Here is a 19,016-nt window from a genome sequence, read left to right as displayed (position 1 = left end):
TCCTGGTACCGGGGAGGGTGGCCTGCAGGGCCGGTGTCACCATCAGCCCTGTCGCTGGTTCTCAGGGCTGCTGTCAGGAGCAGCCCAAGGCTCAGACAGCTCCCTGCCAGACGCTCATGTCATCCTGGGCAACCCCGTAGACGTCCCTCTCGGCACCCACAGCCCCTCACCCCCCAGCCCCGTGCGTCCTGAAAGCTCTTTGCTCTGTAGCATCTCTTTAAATATTTACACCGTATGATGCGATGTGGGGCTCTGATGGCCTGGTCTGGCACTCAGACCACGGTGCAGGCTTTCAAAGCTTAATTTTCATATTTTGTTGGAAGAAAATTGACCCAGAGAGAAAGCTGAAGCTTTTAAAGCATTAAAATGCTGAGAGGCACTCGGATAGCATCAGCGTGAATTGCACTTAAGGGGAGAAGAGGCTTGTTCTTTGGGCCTTCCGACCCGGCACTGTCCCCCGGCACCTCCGCGGAGGGAGGGGCTGGGCAGGGGCCCGGCTCTTCTGCAGGCAAGTGCATCATGGCCTGCGCCTTCAGGGCCCTGATAAATGAGGGCTGTCTCGGCCAAACGAACCCCCAGATTAAAGGAGGAGGGAGTGGGAGCTGGGGTCTGCACTGCGGCTACTGAGGCCGCTGACTGTCCGGGACTCTGTGGGCTCTGTCCCACCGAGGCCGGGGCAGGGAGGCAGGGATGACGCGTTCCCAGCGGGGCTCTGCTCTGCAGCCCCCTGCCCTGGGAGCGGGACATGAACCTCCTGCAGGAGGAACCTTGGCTCTGAGAGCAGCTCCCAGCCGAGCCCCGTCTTCCACGGGACAAGACAGGAGTAGGCGCTTCCTCCCTGGCTCAGGGTCGGGGCGGGGACCATGCCTGGCCCGCCACTCACCGGGAACGTGCCTCAGGACAAGTGACGCCATCTCCTGCGGCTCGGTTTCCGGGGCTGTGGGCTGGGAGGGTCCACGCCCACCGTACTGACCGCACTGCGGAGGCTGAGGGTCGGGCGGACCTGGTGGTGCCAGCTGGTCAGCTTCCTCTCACCAGCCCTGGGGCCCTAAGCTCGCTTGTTTCCTGGGTCAAGTGGGGGTAGTGACAGTGGTTACCTTGTAACGTCACCGAGATCCGAGCAGCATGTGAAACAGCACAAGGAAAGCATCGCGTCCGTGAGGTGCTGCTGCCGACGCCGGACGCTCCAGTCTCTGCTGCCAAACCAGCCTTGAACCCAGAGCAAGGGACCAACGCTGCTCCTGCGAGCAGCCGGCGTCCGTCAGCAGCAAGGACGCGCCTGCTGCTTTGGGATCATTTAAGCAGGCTCGGGTCGAGGTGAAGCTTTGCTCAGCAAACAATTTTTCAGGATGCTGTGAGGTCCTCACAGCAGGTTTTCCAGGATAGTATCAGGTGTAGTTTAGGAAGCAGAACGCCCCAGAGGCACTCAGGGAGGTCCAGCTGGACCACGGGCCACTTAGGTGCTGTTTTCAATGGAATTCTTGCCTGCTCTTTAAGAAAGTTCTAGAGCTGCGCGGGACCCTTGCAACCCACAAAAGAGAGCTCGGCCGATGAGGGGATGGTAGCCGTTTCTGGAACCAGATGACTTGCTGTTCACAGAACAGTTTCTGTAATTGTCTTTCCTTCTGAGTCTGGACACTGCGGAGTCGCCGCCGGCCCCTTCAGCCTGAGCCAGTGGCCCGGACCAGCGGGCATCCCGGGGACGCCGTGGAGGAGCCGCCTGGCCAGCGACGTGGCTGCCCTGGGAAGGCGCCACCCCCGCCCGGCCCCGCGTTAGCCACGCCCCTCCGCGCTGCTGCCTGTTGTTAATAAGGCGGCCGGCCTGGCCTGTGAGTGACTTGTATGGCTAACTAATGTGTCTGTAGCTGGGAATTATTTATTGCCTGAGATTGCTCTGCCTGGGTTTTCAATACATAATTCATGTTTGGGAGATTTTTTTTTCCTGAGCTCAGAGAACAAGCCAGGCTGGAGTGAAGGCCGTGTGTGAATGTCCCAGGAAGAAGGATGGCGTTGGGGCCGTGGGCTCCCTGCTGCGCAGGCTGGGTGGAGGGGCCGCCCGGGGAGCAGGGAGCCCGGTGTCCCAGGCTTGGTCTCTCGGAAGAGACCCTGCACCCCCGGGGTGAGCCTGCTTGTCCTCGTCTTCCGGAAGTTTCTGGGCTGCTCTCCAGGCCGGCCCCTCCACACGCAGACACACAGGGCCCGCCAGGTGCGGTGGTTCTCAGCAGAGGGGGGTCGAGGACAGGTCCTGGAGCAGGAGAGGCGGGGTCGGATTCCAGGGAAGCTGCCAGCTCTCAGGGAGAGGCCCGGCCAGGACCCGTGGCCTCAGAGTGCGGGGGCCGCCGCTGCTCTGCAGAAGCGCAGTCCGCGGCTGCTTTGACGCGGAGGGGTGGGCCGCGAGGGTTCCAGCAGGTCCTACAACCTGTGGTTATGAAGCGATCACCATGGACAAAGACGCCCGAGGAGCAAATGTGATAAGAAAGGAGGCTTTGAACAAAACTGCTGCCTGAGATCAAGCGGAGTCAGTGTGGCAGCTTTTCAGGCGTGGGCGGCATGTGGCTTCCCGACCTCGGGACTGGGCTGGAGATAGCATTTCTGCCCTTGGCATTCATTCCTGTGAAACCTCAGCCTCGGGTGGACAGCGGCCGCCACAACAGCTCAGCGAGGATGCGAGCACTGATATCAGGGATGAAAAGGAGGCAACTCCAGGCTGTAAGGTCGGGGCGAGCAGGGAGCGGAGTGCCCAGAATGCTGAGGCATCTCGGAAGCTCAGGGCCAGACACGGGCGTGTAACGGGAGGGCCGCCATCAAGCTGCATCCAGACATCTTAATCCGAGCTCCTCCCTCCCCGTGGGCTGGAGGAGCTGGTGGCGGCCGGGCAGCAGGAGACAGGAGTAACTTTCAGTCAAGCGTGTGCAGTTGTGAGCACACACGCGCTGCATGTGTGTACACGGGTCTGTGTGTGCACGTGTGTGTGCGCATGTGGGCCTGTGCGTGGTGTGTTGGCACGTGTGTGATGTGTGCACACCTGTGTGTGTCGAGCACTGTGTGTGGCGTCTGGTGGCGGGTGTGGTGGTGGTCAAAGTGGAAGACTTCCGCGAGTCTCCAGGACGCAGCCAGGCTCAGTCCCCTGGGACACCAGGAAGGCGCCACGGCCCACAGGCACCGCCTTGTCGGCCTGGGTTGGCCAGCTGCCTTCTATTGTAAGTGGACTGTGGCTTCCACAAGGCAACGTGCCGGGGTCGGGAATTCCAGTGGAGCTGTTGGGCCCGTCTGTACCCAGGGGCGGGGCTGCCCCTTGCGGGTGCCTGAGCCTTGGCGGAGTTGTTCCTGGGTACCCCGAGACCACCCCTCCCCCAGTGGAGAGCGGGGCTTCCCAGCCTCTGCACCCCTGGCATCTGAGGGGACTGCCCTGTGCTTTGCAGGGCGTCGAGAGCAGCCCTGCCCCACCCCTGAGGTGTTAGCAACGCCCTCCCCCTGCCGTGCAAACCTAGCTGCGCCAGCGGTCGCGCAGCGTCCTCGGGGCCGCGGTCGGCCCAGGATGGAGCCCGCTGGTCTGGATGCTCGCCCTGTGCAGCTCTGGCCACGGCCCCAGGCACTGCTGTCTTTGGTCGGATGGAGATACACAGGCACTGGGGCGCTCAGCTCTGTGCCGGGGGCCCTTTGAGGCTTTGGGTAACCTGAGAGGCGGGGAGGCCTTCGGGGGTTCAGACAGTGGGAGGACGGGGCGCCCCATTCATCGTCTGGTACTGGAGCTCTCCCTCCCCTCCCCCCTCCTGTCCTGGGGGCAGCCGCGCTAGCCGTGCCCTCTGACCCAGCGCTGAGGGTGGGGCCCTGGGGTCCTGCGTCCCCACTCTGAACCCCCTCCAAGGCCTCCCTTGCTTTCTGCTTGGATCCCCCACTCCCTTGGGGAGGCGGCCCCTTTGGGGGCTGGTGACCGCGGAGCCACACGGCCAGTGTCCCCGGGACTCCTCCTGTCCAGCCGTGTGCCTGCTCGGATGTCCTCTTGATGGGCCTCCCTCAGCTGTTTCCTGGGCCCTTGGGGGTCCCTAGTGGGCCCGTGGTGGGTCCTCCTGGCCACCACCCGCTGTCCTGGCCTCCTCCTCCTCCGGGCGGTGGCCTGTGCCCCAGGAAGTCCCTCTTGCTGCCCAGCAAGGGTGACAGAGCGGACCGCCTCTGGACAAAGCATGGCTGTGCTCAGGGCCTCCCTTCTCTGCAGGGCAGCCAGCGGCCCGCTGGCCGGGGCTCTTGCTGGGCAATACCGCCTCCCAAGAAAATTCTGAGGGCGACGGGAGGGGTGCCGGCTGCGACCGGCCCACGTGGGGAGGAGGCTGAGTCCGTGTCTGGCCACCGCGGCCCCAGGCCGAGCCGGCTCAGGGCTGGACGCTGCGGTGGACGGTCTGAACGAGCATGTCCTGACCAGGCTGATTTCAGCACGTCCACAGCGGGTTTGGAGTGAGCGCTCCTGCCCTCTGTCCAGGCTGGAAGTTCCTCCAGTTCCGTGTGCCTGTGGTTGTGTGGTCAAGATGCTTCCGAAAAGCGCCCCAGGCCTGCGGAGCTCAGGGGGCTGCCCCGGCGGCTGCAGACTCAGAGACCAGGGGTGCCGAGCCCCCACGCTGCTCAGCCAACCCGGCCCTCCCGGCTTCAGGGAGGGTCAGGCCACCAGCCGGGCAGGATGCTCACCCAGAAAGGCAGGTTCCGAGGGCTTACAACCCCTCCAGAGTGCTGGGTGGCGGGTGGGGGGCGTTGAGTGAGGATGTCGGTAGTTAATTCAATAATTAAAACCAAACACTGCTTGTTTGAAGAGGCTCAGTCCTCCCTGGCTGCTGAGCCCAGGCGGAGGCGGAGCTGCCTTCAGGGCCGGCATGGTGCTGCAGCTGGAAAATTGCCTCCAGTCAAACGTTGCCGTCAGGGGCACAGGAGGAGGAGGGGCCGGGGGACCGGGTGGGGCCCTGCGATCCCGCTGTCCCTACGGCGTCGCCCGTGGACGCTGGACCAGCTTTGTGCTTGTGGGATCCCAAGGGGATCTGAAGCAAGAAGAGGGACCCATCAGCCCCCCGGGGGTCTGCGGCTGCCACTCCTGCCCCGAGACATCTTTCCCCGAGGGGCTGCCTCTCCCGGCGTCGTTCCGGGTGTGCGGCCCACCCGCTCACGACTCAGGGCGTAAATCCCCCGTCTGACCGCTGGGCTCCGACCCGCGCTCAGAAAATTCCAAGGGGGTAACTGGAGGGGCTTGGGCTGCAATTGAGCCGCCCACAGAAGAACCATCAGCGGCCTTTACAACCCACGTGGACCTGGCAGGCAGTCACCCAAAGTCAAACCCATTTTTCTTGGATTAGACCGGAGCGCGGCCGACGCCACGCCTCCTAGCACGGTGATCGTCCCCGGTGCTCCGCAGGCGCCTCGCCACCTGTGTCTAGTTAACCATTGCGGCGTCCGTCCTGGCGGACCGGGTGGGCTGAGCCCGGAGGAAACATCTGTGCCACGGGGTGGGGGGACGGGCAGCAGAGGCCCCGGAAATGGCGTCCCCCCACCCACAGGGAGGGCCTGAATAATTCACGTGCTCACTCCACAGGGGAGCGCCTCTAAGGGGGGCCCTTCCGGGGTGTCAGCGGTTCGGGTGATCTGAAAGGGCCCCAGGCCTGGACCCCTGTGGGGCTCCTTTTGTTCCCTCTCTGTGCAGCTCTGAACAGCCGACCTCTCTGCTGTGAATGCCATTTCGCAGAGCTGGGGAGACCAGGCGGACAAGGCATGGACCACGCTGGAGGCCTGTAACGTGGTTCGTGGAGTAAAACGTCAGTGCCTCGTTCTCAGGTGGCAAAACCCAGGGGGTGCTGCGGAAAAGGCCCTGCCCGGATCCAGCGGGGACCCGGGTCCCAGGTCACCCTCCACTGTGAGGCCCGGAGGACAGGTGTGACTTGTGGGACCTCGGCCGCTGTGCCCACAAAGTGGGTCCCTGAGGGCCCTGCCGTCAGCAGGGCAGAAAGGAGGCTGCCTGGAGGCACTGAAGATTCTGTAGCTTCCAAGGTCACAGTCACCTTGACCAGGGACGCCTCTGTCAGACGTGCCTGCCCGGGCAGGATGCGGTCCGGGTTACAGGGAGCCAGTGAAACCTTCACCCTCAGGCTTAGTTCCTGGTAAAGTCACAGGGGTCGCATCATAAGCGGCCTGAGGGCTGGACGCCTCACATGGTCATTAATGCGACAAGTGTTTCTTCAGCTCTGACCACGCGAGGTGCTGTGTTGGGGGTGGGGGTGGGAACAGCATGGCCCGGGAGGGGGCCCTGTGCTCCACGTGCTCTGAAGAAGACGGGAGGCCGGGCTGGAGGCTGAGCACCGTGGTTCAAGGCGGTCCAGGCACCAGGGCCTGGGCAGAGCGAGCTCTGGGGAGGGAGAGAGGCTTCCAGCCAGGAGAGGCTTCCAGGAGGAGGCGGCCTGGGTGGTGGATGGCACCGGGAGACGCGATGTGGGGAGGAAGTCCTGCTGGAAGGAGGGGAGACCTGAGCCTCCCCAGGTGCTGATGGGAACACGCAGCGCGTAGACGGCTCCCGCTCCCTGCGCACGGCTGGGCCTCTGCCCGGGCGGGTGGCCCAGAGGTCCTAATTGGGAGGCTCTTGCCCTTCCTGTGCTAAATGTCCAGGCCCCACCACGGAACAGCCCCTGCTCCATGGCAACCCGGGGACGGCCTCCTTCCCAGGCCGGTGCCTGCTGTGGACCACGGGATTGGGGGTGCGTGCAGGCGTGCAGGTTTGCAGGCGTGCAGGTCTGCGCACACGTGGGGGGGTGTTTCGGCAGAGCAGCTGCAGCTCCTGCCATGCGTCTACGCCTCCACGCTCTGCTGACCAGCAGGCTCCTGGACTCCGGGACGGAGGGGTGACGGGAGGAGCCGCCCGGCGTTTGCCGAGGGCCCTCAAGCTGAGCTGGGTGCCCCGGGGAAACGGCCCAGCAGCCCCGCGCACGCCGGGTAGGGCCTGTCTGCCGGGCCTCACGCCGGGTCTGGTCTGCAGTTGGTTGGTGAGACCGAGTCATTCAGCCGCTCAGCAGGTCTGTGAGTGTTTGAGTCGGACAGAAGGCGCCTGCTCCCAGAACCCGGCCCCCCTCCCCAGGGGGCTTGACGGGACACTGGGCACCGCCGCGTGCAATCGGACGAGAACGTCCCTGAGCCCCAGGGCAGCAGGCAGGCCTGGGGGATCCCGTGATGTTTCCTGTTTGGTCCTCTTCCGTCAGCGTCGCTGCCGCTTCCTGGCAGACGCTCCGGCCCTCGCCTGCTGGGAAGGTGGATTTTATGTGTCAAGTCCCCGGGGCCGCCGGGGGCCTGGGTATCTGGTTAAACACTACGCTGGGCGTGTCTGTGAGCCTCTTTTTGGAGGAAGTGAGCACTTGGATCTGCACTGGACAGCCATCTTCAGACAACGTGGCTCGATGTTTTCAAGGAGGGCCGGCTCTGATCTGCAAGGTCCTCGGATGATCCAGCAGTGGAGGCCCTCGGGTGATCCTGCCTTTCCCGCCCTCTGGGGGCCCCAGGCTTTGTCCGAGAGGGACACGGCGAGGCACAGACGCACGCAGACGTGGTCACACGCACACAGCGGCTCCGAGAGACGGGCTGGGGGCCAGGACGCCTCGCCCCTCCCCTGACTCCTTGTCTGAGCCATCTTTCTTCCTTTTCTTCTTTTGATTCGGCTGTTCACCCCCAGATCACCGGGATTCATGTGCGGTTGTAAGAACAATGCAGGGAGACCTGAGGCTTTCCCCGAGTTCCCCCAAGGGTAACGTCTGCCGGGCTATCTAACCAGATGGGACTGGGAATGTTCCATCGCCTCTGGGATCCCAGCCCCCCGGCGGCCCCCACCCCCCTGCACCCCCCAGCCTGTTTTCTGTCTCTGGCTTTTCTCACTCGGCCCATATCCTAGAAATGCGTCCAGACGGCTCGCGTGTCAATAGTTGGGTCTTTTTCATCACCGAGCAGCTCCCACGGTCTGGAAGGACCACCGTGTCTGGTGATTGCATGTCAAGCTGCTGTCGACACATGTGTACAGGCTTTTGTGCTAACACACGGTTCCATTTCTACAAGACGAACACCCAGGCGCCACCGCGGGGTCACCTGCAGCCGCGTGCTTAGTTTTTAGAGAAACCGCCGACTCCTGTTCCAGAGCAGGGGCACCGTCTTCCCCTCCCGCCAGCCGTGACCGAGTGTCCCGGCGTCCACAGGCATCTTTCATTTCAGCCGTTTTGATGGTGGCCCGTGTGCCCGCCTCTCCCAGCCTCAGTGTCCTCGACCGTGCAACGGCACCGTGACTCACTCGTGGGACTTTCCGTGGAACCGCTGAGGCTGCACCTGAAGGAGGCTGATGCGTACCGACCCGTGCGGACGAGGGCTCACCACCAGCGTCACGGGAGTAGACAAGTTAGAGACTGTGGAGCTCGGATTTTCCATCCTCCTCCCTTGGCGCCTTCCTCGTGGGCCACGTGACCCCGTCTCACCCGGAAGCAGGTGCTGGTGGACGGTGGCTTCATACTGCGCTGCAGCGCGTTGCGCCTTCCTCCCCTGGGAAGCGCTCGCGGGGCTCCTGGGGAAGGTGAGGGAGGAGCCGGAGCCCCTCTCTGCAGGGGAGGAAACAGGCCTGTGGGAGCCGGATGTTACGAGACTGGAGTCCGAGGGGACGTCAGGGCTGGAGAGGGGCTGCGTACAGAGGGGGCTTGGGTGGGGTCACCTGGGGAGCGTATGGATGGAGAAGGGAAGGGACCCCACAATTATAGCGGTGGGGCAGGCCTGACCGGGGGTCTAGGAGAACAGAATTCTGCCGTCAACAGGCACGGAGGAGCGGGCTTCTAGATGGGGGGGGGGGTCAAGAGAAGGGCTGCGGGCGCTGCTGGTGCCCTGGACCACCCCGGGGTCGCACGTTCCCTGATTTCTGCCTCACCCGCCAGTATTTCTGCTCTCTCTGCCTCGGGGGCTCCGGGAGCCAGCCTGGTGGTTACTGGGCATTCCAGAGAGCCTGGGATTTAAAGCTGGACAGCCCTCCGCCCAGGAGAGAAGGGGGCTGCTGAGAAGCGCCCAGCCCTCCCGCCCCTCCATGGGACATGTCAGAGGGGAAGCTCTGCGCGGTTCTGCGGAGGGTCTGGGCGGGACTGAGCCCCGCTGCCAGTAGCCGTAAGTGGCTTGTCTCTCTCTGAGGGCCCCTTGCACTCTGCGCTCTGCTGTGTCAAGGTGAAATGTGAGAACAGTGCAGATTCCTCTGCAGCCGGAGTGCAGGTGTGTCCAGCTTCCACCTTCCAGGCATCCCTGCCTCAGTCCTGGGTGCAGAAGGGAGCAATCTGAGGTGGTGGGTGCGCCCAGGGAGACCGCCCTGCCGTCCGCCTGGTGGCGGGAGAGGCTGTAGGTGCTAGGACAGGCCCTCAGGTGGACGGGCGCTCCTCCTGGCTGCGGGGGGTGCTTCCCGCTGGGGGACGTCCCAGAAATGGCGCAGCGTCCTCTCGTCAAGCCCTTTCTCCCACGTCGGCTGGAGTAGATTCAGCTCTAAACTGGTGGTGCCTCCTGGTACAGGGAAAGTCACCCAAGGGGGGACCGGTCGCCAGACTTGGCGGGACTGAGGGCAGCCAGGACCCAGCTGCTGTTGGAGGACCTGGTGCTAATCTGTGGATGGGGTGGTGACACAGAAACCTGAGTGACAGCGGAGAGCCTGGCATTCAGTGCCTGCTGGGAAGAGGCACCTTGCGGAGGGGCTGATGAGGGGCTGAAGGGACACCTGCTGTGTGCAGCTGCCCAGAACCTTTCGATGAGCTGGTCGTTCTGCACAGAGAGCCCTCCTTCCCCACGTGAAGTCCCAGAACTACATTTCCCAGGCTCCCTTGCAGCTCAGGTGTGGCCATGTGACCTGGCTCGGCCAGTCAGAGGCTTGCTTAGGGTCCAGAGCGGCGGGGAGGGGAGGGGGCCTCGGTGGGCGGGGGAGGCCCTTCTGGCCAGGGTGCCGGCGATTGGGCCTTCAGCATCCTCCGGGGGTGGCCTTGGTGGAGCTCTGACACCCGTTCCTGGCCTGACCAGTGAGAAGCAGTGGGAGACCATGGCAGGGCGTTGCTGCCAGACCAGCCACGGCGTGGACGGACGTGGCTCCAGCTGCGTGTTCTCTGGGGCAGCGTCCACGCCTGGTTCTCTGGCCCCACAGGGCTGCTGTGAGCTTTCCCATCTCCTTGAGTCAATCCCTTCCTGCCAACAGCAGCCTGCAAGGACCCTGTCCCGTCATGGAGGCCTGGGATCCAAGCAGCTTTTCTCATAACTGTGTCCCGATTACCCCTGGCCGCCTGGCTAGGCGCTGGAGCTCTGTGCAAGGCTGTGGTTCCTTTGGGAAGGTTGGCGGCTCATTTCCTCAGCAGACCTACCTCTGAGTCTGGGTAGGCCTGTCTTCGGTGGCCTGAGTATCTGAGCCCATGACGAGTTGCTGCCGGACCTCGGGCTGGGTTCCAGTGCGGTGAGTGGGGTGTGGGGGTGCATTTGTGGTTGGGGGTGGGGCAGAGGCAGGGCCAAGGACAGTCCCTGTGAAGTCCCAGCATAAGTCCAGCTTGTCTCCACCAGCAAAGCAGCAGCCATCCCGGCCCTCCTAGCAAGTTAGACTCAGGGAGTCCTCAGTGACCCCGCGTCCATGGGCACAGGGAGGGGACGCAGGGTGGGTTTCCTAGGGCGTCTGTGGGCCCGTGCTGTCATTGCTGCAGGGAAGACAGGCCCGGCTGAGCGGCTGACAGCCCGCAAAGTGCCTGTTCTTTGATCAGAGGGCTTGTGGGCCTGTTGGGCTCCCCGGCCAGGCCTCATCGAGACCCCACTGGCCCTGCTGGACACCAGCTGATCAAAGACCGATCAGTCAGCTCGTCCCCTCACCGAGGCCAGATGGTCGGGCCCAGGAAGAAAGCCGGCTCGGCCTGACACGGCCCAGCAGCAGAAGGCATCACGCCAAGTCCCACGGGGCCCCGCCAGCGTTTCCTGGACTTCAGAGCAGCCCTGGGAGAGCAGGTCTTCCAGAACTTTCTATTCAGACCAGCACCGCGCGGGACGCAGCCGTCGGCCTCGGTCTCATGGAGGCCAGAGCTGGCCACTGGGGGCTTAGACTCCTGGAAGGAGGGTCTGCAGAGAGCATGCGCGTGTGCGGGCCATGAGCAGAGAGGTGCGTGGTGCACGTGTATGTCACACACGTGTGACTGCATGTGTGAGGGCGCGCACGCACGTCTGAGAGAGAACCTCTGTGTGGGCCTGTGCGCGTGGGCAGATGCGTGCGCACGCTCGTGAGTGTGCACGTGGGTGGTGTGCGTGCGTGTCCATGCCTGTGCGTGCCGTCTGCAGGTGCGTGTGTGTGTGTGCACCCCAAGGTGCAGCCAGACGAACAGCTGCGACCCACACTTCACGAGAAGGTGGGAACAAGGACCCCCGTGCGCTGGCTGGATCTGCGGATGCAGAACAGAACCGACCCAGCCCTGGGCGAGAACACAGGCTCCCTCCGACCCTGTCCAGCAGGGGCTCCTACTCTGCTGACGGCACCCCGCGGGGTGTGTCCTGTTTCTGACTGGCCTGGAGGCGTGGAGCTGAGGTTGGAGGGCCGGGACCCCCGGGGGTGGCAGGCGGGCCGGCTCGGTGTTCCAGGGGCCCCCGTGTCCTTAGGGCATCTTCTTGTCTGGCTGCAGGGCTTTATTTATTTATTTATTTATTTATTTTTTGCTGGAAAGCAAAACGGCCGACTGGCACCCTGTCCTCTGAATGCCGCTTGCGACTCCTCTTCGCCAGCCAGCCCGGTATTGGCCAAGCAGAGACCAGCCCCTCTGTCGTGGACTGAATGCTTGTCCCCCAATTCATATGCTGACATCTGCCCCCAGAGTGATGCACTGGGAGGTGGGCCTTTGGGAGGTGAGTGGGTCACGAGGTGGGGCCCCCACGAAGGGATCAGTTTTTTGCTGAGAACTGGCCGGGAGGCCTGTCCCCCTTTCCCGTCCGTGAGGACACGGGGGCTCACCATCTGCCACCTGGACCAGACCCCGCTGGCACCCACCTCAGACTCCAGACCCCAGACCTGTGAGAAACGAATGTCTGCTTTTGACAAGCCCGTCAGTCTATGACGTTTCGTCGCAGCAGCCGTGCTGACCACGGCGGCACCTCAGGACTCACCCTGCAGGGTGGGAACCCCCTTCCTGTAGCTCCCATCCTGCCAGGAGCAGCAAACAGGCCAGGTCCCCCGGGGCCGAGAGGGGCGGCAGGCGGAGGCTGCTCGTTCCGGGTCCCCGTGGCGCCGCCCCTCCCCCACAGCTGGACGGCGCCCCCGGGTCACCCAGGGACATCTGTGGCCGAGAACGGGCCATTTCAGGTGGACACCGGGGCTGGGGCATTGAGGGGTCAGAAGGGAGGCTGGGGATGGGCCTTCTTGAGGCCCAGGGAGCAGAGTATCTGAATGATGCTCAAGGGCCTTGGCTGGAGGGGGCCACAGGCAGGGGCAGGACACAGCGGCGGTGCCACTGCAAGGACTGGGTCCCGAGTGGGAGTTAGCATCTTTGTGGAGGACACTGGTGGTCAAGGACCAGGCTCACGTGGCCTTGGGGAGACCTGCACCCCTCTGTGCCTCAGTTTCTGCGGTCCGCAGAGTGGGGGTAGTGACAGCCTTCTCCCCCCACAGGCGGAGGTGGAGACGGGGAGGGCGAATGCCGGCACAACACTCGGGCCTGGCCCACGGGAGGCTCAGGAGGTCTCGGCAGGGGTCTTTACTCCTTGTCTCTGACTTTGCCCCCCGGCAGGGTCCCCTCGGGTCTCCGGGCAGCATGGACCACTGTGCTGGACGGCGGGCGCTGGGGCCATGGGCGGCGTGTCTCTCGGAAGCTTTGCATCTCTGGCATGGAGTGGAGGGAGCCGGTGTGGGTCACTTCAGGAACTGCCCGGGGCAGCGTGCAGGGGCGGGACCTTGTCCCGAGGAAGCGGGGACTCTGTCCACGTCACAGAGCTTTGCCTCCACCAGCACGGCCGTTTCAGTTTTCTCCACACCCAGCCGGTCCCGGTGCCACCTGGTCATTCCTACCTGTAGGCAGAGGGAACCACAGAGGCTCTGGGAAGTGAGATCCACAGAGAAGGGGACGCTGTTGTCCCCTGGTGCTGCCTGCCCTCCCTGAAGCCCCCGTCCGTGGCCCCTCCAGCCGAGGAGTCGGAACAACTCGCTTTTGTCTGGCGTTTGCACAAGTAAAGCTCCATCCTCAGATGTCTCGGAGGCTTTGCTCGCTGCTTTCCAGGGTTTGCCGGGAGCCTCGGTGCAGCTCTGTTACCGGCTTTGCTGCCCGACGGGGCCCGCGGGGCCGGGATCAAACACGGCGGCCCATGCAGAGGGAGGGAGGGCACCATCGGCACGTCTGTAGTGCTAATGAGCGGCTGTGCACATCCCAGGTCCCGGGGCTAATTCCCAAACAGCCAGATCAGAAACAGGCCTAAAAGCCTGGTTTGATAAATTTCCAAGATGCCAACCCCGAGCAGAGCAAAGGGGAGGTTGGAAGTCCTGTTTACCTTCCACGGTCTGTGGTCTGGGGACAGCCTTTGACGAGCTGTCACTCCCCCACTCACTCATTCTCTCCTCCTCTTCCTTCATCTCCATCTGACTCCCCGGGAAGTTCACTCTGGAATTCCAGGATGCGTGAGCCCAGCAGACGTCCTTTGTGTCAACGCCCTCCCTGAACCTGGGGAGGTGACCCCAGTGCAGCTGGGCTGGCTCCCCCCAGGAGGGAGGGGACACATGGTGCCCTGCCCACCCAGGAGCTGGGACTCCACTCATTGGCCTGGTCAGTGGTCACTGGCATTGCTCACCGGGGCCCTGGGCCGGGTGCTGGGGACCATACAACGCTGCTGTGCCCCCCACCCTGCTCCCAGGAGCTCACACAGTGCTGGTGGGGGCCCTTGGGGTCCATCTCCGAAGCTCCCTGAGAAGCCCGGTCCAGCAGTCGGCAGACAGCCAGAACAGCTGAGGTCTTCACCTGACCGTGCGCCCACGGGCAGGGGGCACGGCGCTCACACCCTCCCGGACGCCCCGCCTGCCCGCTGTCCTTGTCCCTTCCAGGCCGGTCGCCGTGTCTCCAGGGCTCCTTGACATCAGACGGACGAGCCAACCTCTGCGGCCCCCAGCCCTGTCCCTGTCCTTGTTGATTAGTATCCTTCCCCTTGGCAGAGTCCGTTTCGAAAAAGGAGAAACCAAATGAAACCACACAAATAGGTCTGCGGCCAAGGAGCCTCCTGGGAGGGCAGGCGGGCGGCCTGGGCCTCCGCGGAAGGCGGGAGGGCGGAGCACGCGCTCAGGTGGAAGAGGGTCACCTGGGGGCTCCGAGGTGTGGGGACACAGTCTTGGGAGCTGCTTCTCCACGTCCCGTGGGTCTGCGGCCCATCCTGGCCTCTCCATCTGTGTAAGGACAGAGGAGGGAGGACAGCGGAAGGAAGGGGGACAAGGGAGTTCCCCCGTCTCTCTAGAGGGCCGCAAGATCGAGGCACCCCGTGTCCGCACCCGGAGCAGGCCTGGCCACACACCCAGAGCCTGCTCCCCCCAGAGGACTCAGCCCCAGGGTGTCCCCCCACCCCGTCCCTGTCCCGCGAGGCGGGGCCCCTGGATCCCCAGCCTCACCAGCTGTCGCTCTGATTCTCCCCGCAACGCCCGTCTCTGCAGCGTCCTTGCCTCCAGATGGCCCCTCGATCTGTGCTCTGTGCAAGCAGACCGTTTCCAGCGTACATCCCGGCGCTGCCTGGGCTGTCACTGCTGCACAGTGAGCTCTCCCAGGGCGCGTTCTCTTCTCTGCTTGTTTATTTCCCTGGGAAGACGGAATGGCAAGGGGGGCCCAGGCGCTCAGCCCTTCCCCGCAGACCCAGCGAGGCCCGGCCCTGTCCCCCGCTCGCTGGGCGCCCCGAACACCCCTCCCACCCCAGTGCGCAGTTTCCCCGACGCAAGTCGAGGGGGTGGGCCGACATTCTGGCATTGGGTGAGTGGCCGGGCCTCAAGGCGTGAGCCTGTGTGAACTGAGCAGTGCCCCCAGCGCAAGCCCGATTTGGCAGCAGGGTCTCGGCAGGTGTAATTAGTTAAGGACCTCCTGATGAGGTCCCCATGGATTCAGGGCGGGCCCCGCACCCAGCGACTGGTGTCCTTACAGAGAGGAGAGACTCACAGAGAAGAGGGTCCAGTGGGGACGGAGCAGAGACGGGGTGAAGCGGCCACAAGCCAGGGACGCCTGGGGCACCCAGTAGCTGGAGGAGGCAGGGAGGGCCCGCCTGGAGCCTCAGGAGGGAGCCGGGCCCTGGGACACCCGCGTCTCGGACTTCTGACCCCCAGAACTGTGACAGAACACTGTCGTTTCAAGCCCTCCTTCTGCAGTGCTTTGTTACAGGCCTGGGACGCTCTGTCTGCACCCAGAAGAGACGGCCCGACTGGGGAGGCGCCCCCGTGCCCCCACCTCACAGTGGGGTGAGGGCCTGGGGAGCGGGAGCTGTGGACGGTGAGGGGGCGGGAGCAGCGAGGACCGGGGCTGAGCCGTGGCCCCTCCCCAGCAGGGACAAGGGGCTTGGCCAGCAGCACGGGCTCCCTCCAGGTGGCCACTTGGTCCCCGCTGCTGGCCAGCATGCCCCGGGCGTGTGTTTCATCGTCCCTGGGCAGAGAGGCCGTGTGTCCCGGCCCGGCACTGGCTGTGCGGCCGCACGGACGCAGGAGAGGGTGGGCGCCGGCGCTCTCCAGCAGCTGACTCACGCCTGGGGGCAAGCAGCGATGGATGGACGAGAGGCAGCCCCAGCAGGGCCGGCAGGTGAGGGACAGCCAGCACACGTCAGGAGGGGCTTCCCGTGGTGATGCAGGAAGGCAGCCGGGTCTCCCCGGACCTCACCTGTCTGCACCTCCCACAGCCCCTGTCCTTTCTCCCGGCCAGTCTGTCCTGTGGGCTCTCGCCTCTGCACCACCTTCTCCCGCATCCCAGCTTCCCTGGGCCGCTGTGCGCAGGGGTCAGCGGGACACACTTCTGTGTCCTGAAGGCAAAGCCCAGGCCTGGCCCTCCTAGTCTGTGGTCACAGACACGCCTGTGTGTGGATCAGGAACCCCGATTCCCAGATGGAGGTCTGAAGCTGGTGGGGGCCAGGAACCCACAAATCAATCACTCATCATTCAGCGTATGTTTGGTGGGGACCCTCGGGGGCTGGGTTTGCACTGAGCTGTGGGACACACTCCCTGCCCTGGGGCAAAGGGGACCCACTAGCCCCCCAAAAGGCTGGGACCGCCAGGACAGCAGGTGCACAGGGCGCAGGTGGGGCATTCACCTCGTGGTCCAGGACAGACCTTCTGAGCTGGTCCTGGGGGATGAAGGGGTGCAGGGCGTGGGTATGTGAAAACCTAGAGTGGGAGGAGGGTGTCGAGTGTGTGCAGGAAGCACGGAGAGGGAGCCCCAGGGGTGAGCCCCGCACAGCAGGAAGGCCCCGCTGGTCCAGCCCAGGGGTCCCTCCCCCTGGGAGCCATGGGAGCCAGTGGGGCTTCAGACAGGAGAGGGACACCTTGGGTGTGCTTGGTTGCCTCATGGGGACAGACTGGGGGCGGGACAGAGGCGTGGAGACGGGTGGGAATCCGTGAGTGTCCTCTAGGCAGGGAGGGGCCGGCAGAGTGGGGGGCGGGGAGGCGCTTTGGGGGCCGAGTTATCAGCGCTCTGAGGATTGGATGGGGGGGCCGAAGGGCGGGGAGGGCGGGTGGTGGGCGGGGTGAGAGCACGTGGGGAGGAGGTGTGGGGGCAGATGGCCCCTCCTCCAAGTCCTGCTGGGTGACCCCAGGGGCCCAGGGCTCTGCAGACACAAAATCTGGTCCCCGCGTGCCTCCTCGGCCTGGCCAGCTCAGCTCCCTGAGCCGGGCATCCTTCCAGCGCCCTGGGCCTGGAGTCAATGCCGCCCCTCTTTCCAGGGGGGCCTGAGGCCCCAGGACGGGGGCTTGCCTTTTCATGGCCCCCGACCAGGACTCTCCCCTTGCCCAGACTTGAGTCAGGCTCCCCCGAATCTCCTTCCCGACCACACCTTCACCTTCGCATTCCTGGTCCAACTCGACATCAGCCGGGCTGAGCAAGGACCCCGTCGGTCGGTTTAGCCCGAGTGCCCCACCCCCCGTACCTGAGCGCCCGCCTCACCCCCGCGCCCCGGGCGACACCCCGCCCTGCCGCCTGCCTCCGGAAGGAGTCCTGTGAGGTCAGTCTAGCGAGGATTTCCCCACTTCCTGGTAATTTTCCACCCTGTCTGCCCCCCGCCCCACCGCCCCTTGGCTGTGAAACCCCCACTTCCCTTGTTCTGTCCAGAGTTGAGCCCAGCCTCCCAACCCTCCTGCAACCGCACCCCCCCCCAGCAGTGATCCCCACCCCACCCCCTGGTCCTGATGAAGCCTGCCTTTTACAAGTGGCCTTAATAGCTTTCTTTTACACTGGCTCCCTCTTGGAGCAGCTGACCGAGGCGTGGGGGCTGGATAATTCAGGTCACCTGGCTTGGAGTCCGTCCCAGAGACCGCCCTGGGGAGGGGCCCTGGCATGCGTAACCCGGGAAGCTGATGCGGGGTTCCTGCAGATGCAGTGCGGGGTCCATAGGACACGACCTCGCGGGGTTGGACCACCGAGAGTTAACCGCTTTCAGAAAAGCATCTTCTGTTTGATTCCAGATTCTTTTTGCTCAGGCTGGTGACGTGAACCCTGCTTTGCTCCGTCTGGCTGAGAGTCTCGTAGCTGGCCGGTGGCCGTCACACCTGCTCTGTGCGACCCCCGGGCAGGCGAGGGGGGTGATGGATGGCTCACTTGGAACTTCAGAGAGAGACCCTGGGTGTCCAAGTCCTCACACTCACCGCCCCACTGCCTGCTTTGGACACCAGAGAGAGAGGAAGGGGCCCAGCAGGTTGGCAGGCGCGGGGTGACAGCGGGGACTGTGGGAGTCCAGGGGGACAGGGGCACATGGGGGCAGGGGTGAAGGGCGAAGGGGCAGCATCCTGGGACACACGGAGTTGGGAGCAGTGAACAGGGAAGGAAGGAAGGAGGGAAGGAAAGAAGGGGGGACTTATGACTGGGGGAGTGTGTGACCAAGCCAGGGAGCAGGAGGAAGGGCAGAGAGGGAGATGAGGCGACCGTGGAGACAGAGGAGTCATCGCTGGGGAAGGAGCCAGACTAAGCTTCAGAAAGATCTGCTGGGCGGGTGGGGTGGCCTTGGAGGGGATGGCTAGGAAGGGGCGCTGAGCAAAGGCCACCATGAGGCCGGAGCCGGTGCGCGGTCGGGGCAAACCGGGGGCTCCTTGATTCGCAGGATGGGATGGCTGCCAGGCTGAGGGCCTCCCGGGAGTGGGAGCAGATTGGCCAGGGTGTGGCCAGGGCCTCGGGGGTCAGGGCGCACACTCAGGAGCGAGGCCACACCTGGTGCCCATCTTTAGGGAGTTTACAACACACCCCAGACTCACGAAGCTCCAAACTTCTTTTTTAAGCACCAGACTTCTCTGGTGACGTCCCAGCAGCCCTGCTGGGCACACATCCCAGAGCGCCAGAAGGCCCAGCAGAGAGGCGGCCCTGGGGTGAGAGCTCCCACACGTGTCACTCACCCCGGCAACGGGCATGCGACCGCACGTGTCACTCACCCTGGCGACAGGCAGATGACGGGCAGGCTACCGCAGTTTCGCTTTCGCAGAGACTGACAGGCCTTTTGCTCAGTGGGAAGCAGAATGGAATTAGATTTATCCTTGAGAATCCTCCCACCCAGAGCCCCAGGTTGATCTGTCTTTGTCTGGCTCAAATGTCAAGGGCAGAGTGGCCACTGGGCACCCGGGTGGGCAAGACAGGGTATCCCCCACTCAGCCCACGAGGGGCCCCGGTTCTGCGGTTCTCCAGGCCAGTTTAGGGGGGACGAATGTATTTGCCAAATCCCTGGCTGCAGGGGTCTCCTGATTTCTGAGGGAATCACAACCTGTCATTTTTCTGTCTGTGGGAAGAACCTGCCTAGGGCTGAGAGATCTTCCCTCCCCTTTTCTCCTGACTGAGGTGTGG

The sequence above is a fragment of the Camelus bactrianus genome, chromosome 4 (genome assembly GCF_048773025.1).
Source record: "Camelus bactrianus isolate YW-2024 breed Bactrian camel chromosome 4, ASM4877302v1, whole genome shotgun sequence".
NCBI lineage: Eukaryota > Metazoa > Chordata > Mammalia > Artiodactyla > Camelidae > Camelus > Camelus bactrianus.
This window is presented reverse-complemented; position numbering follows the sequence as displayed.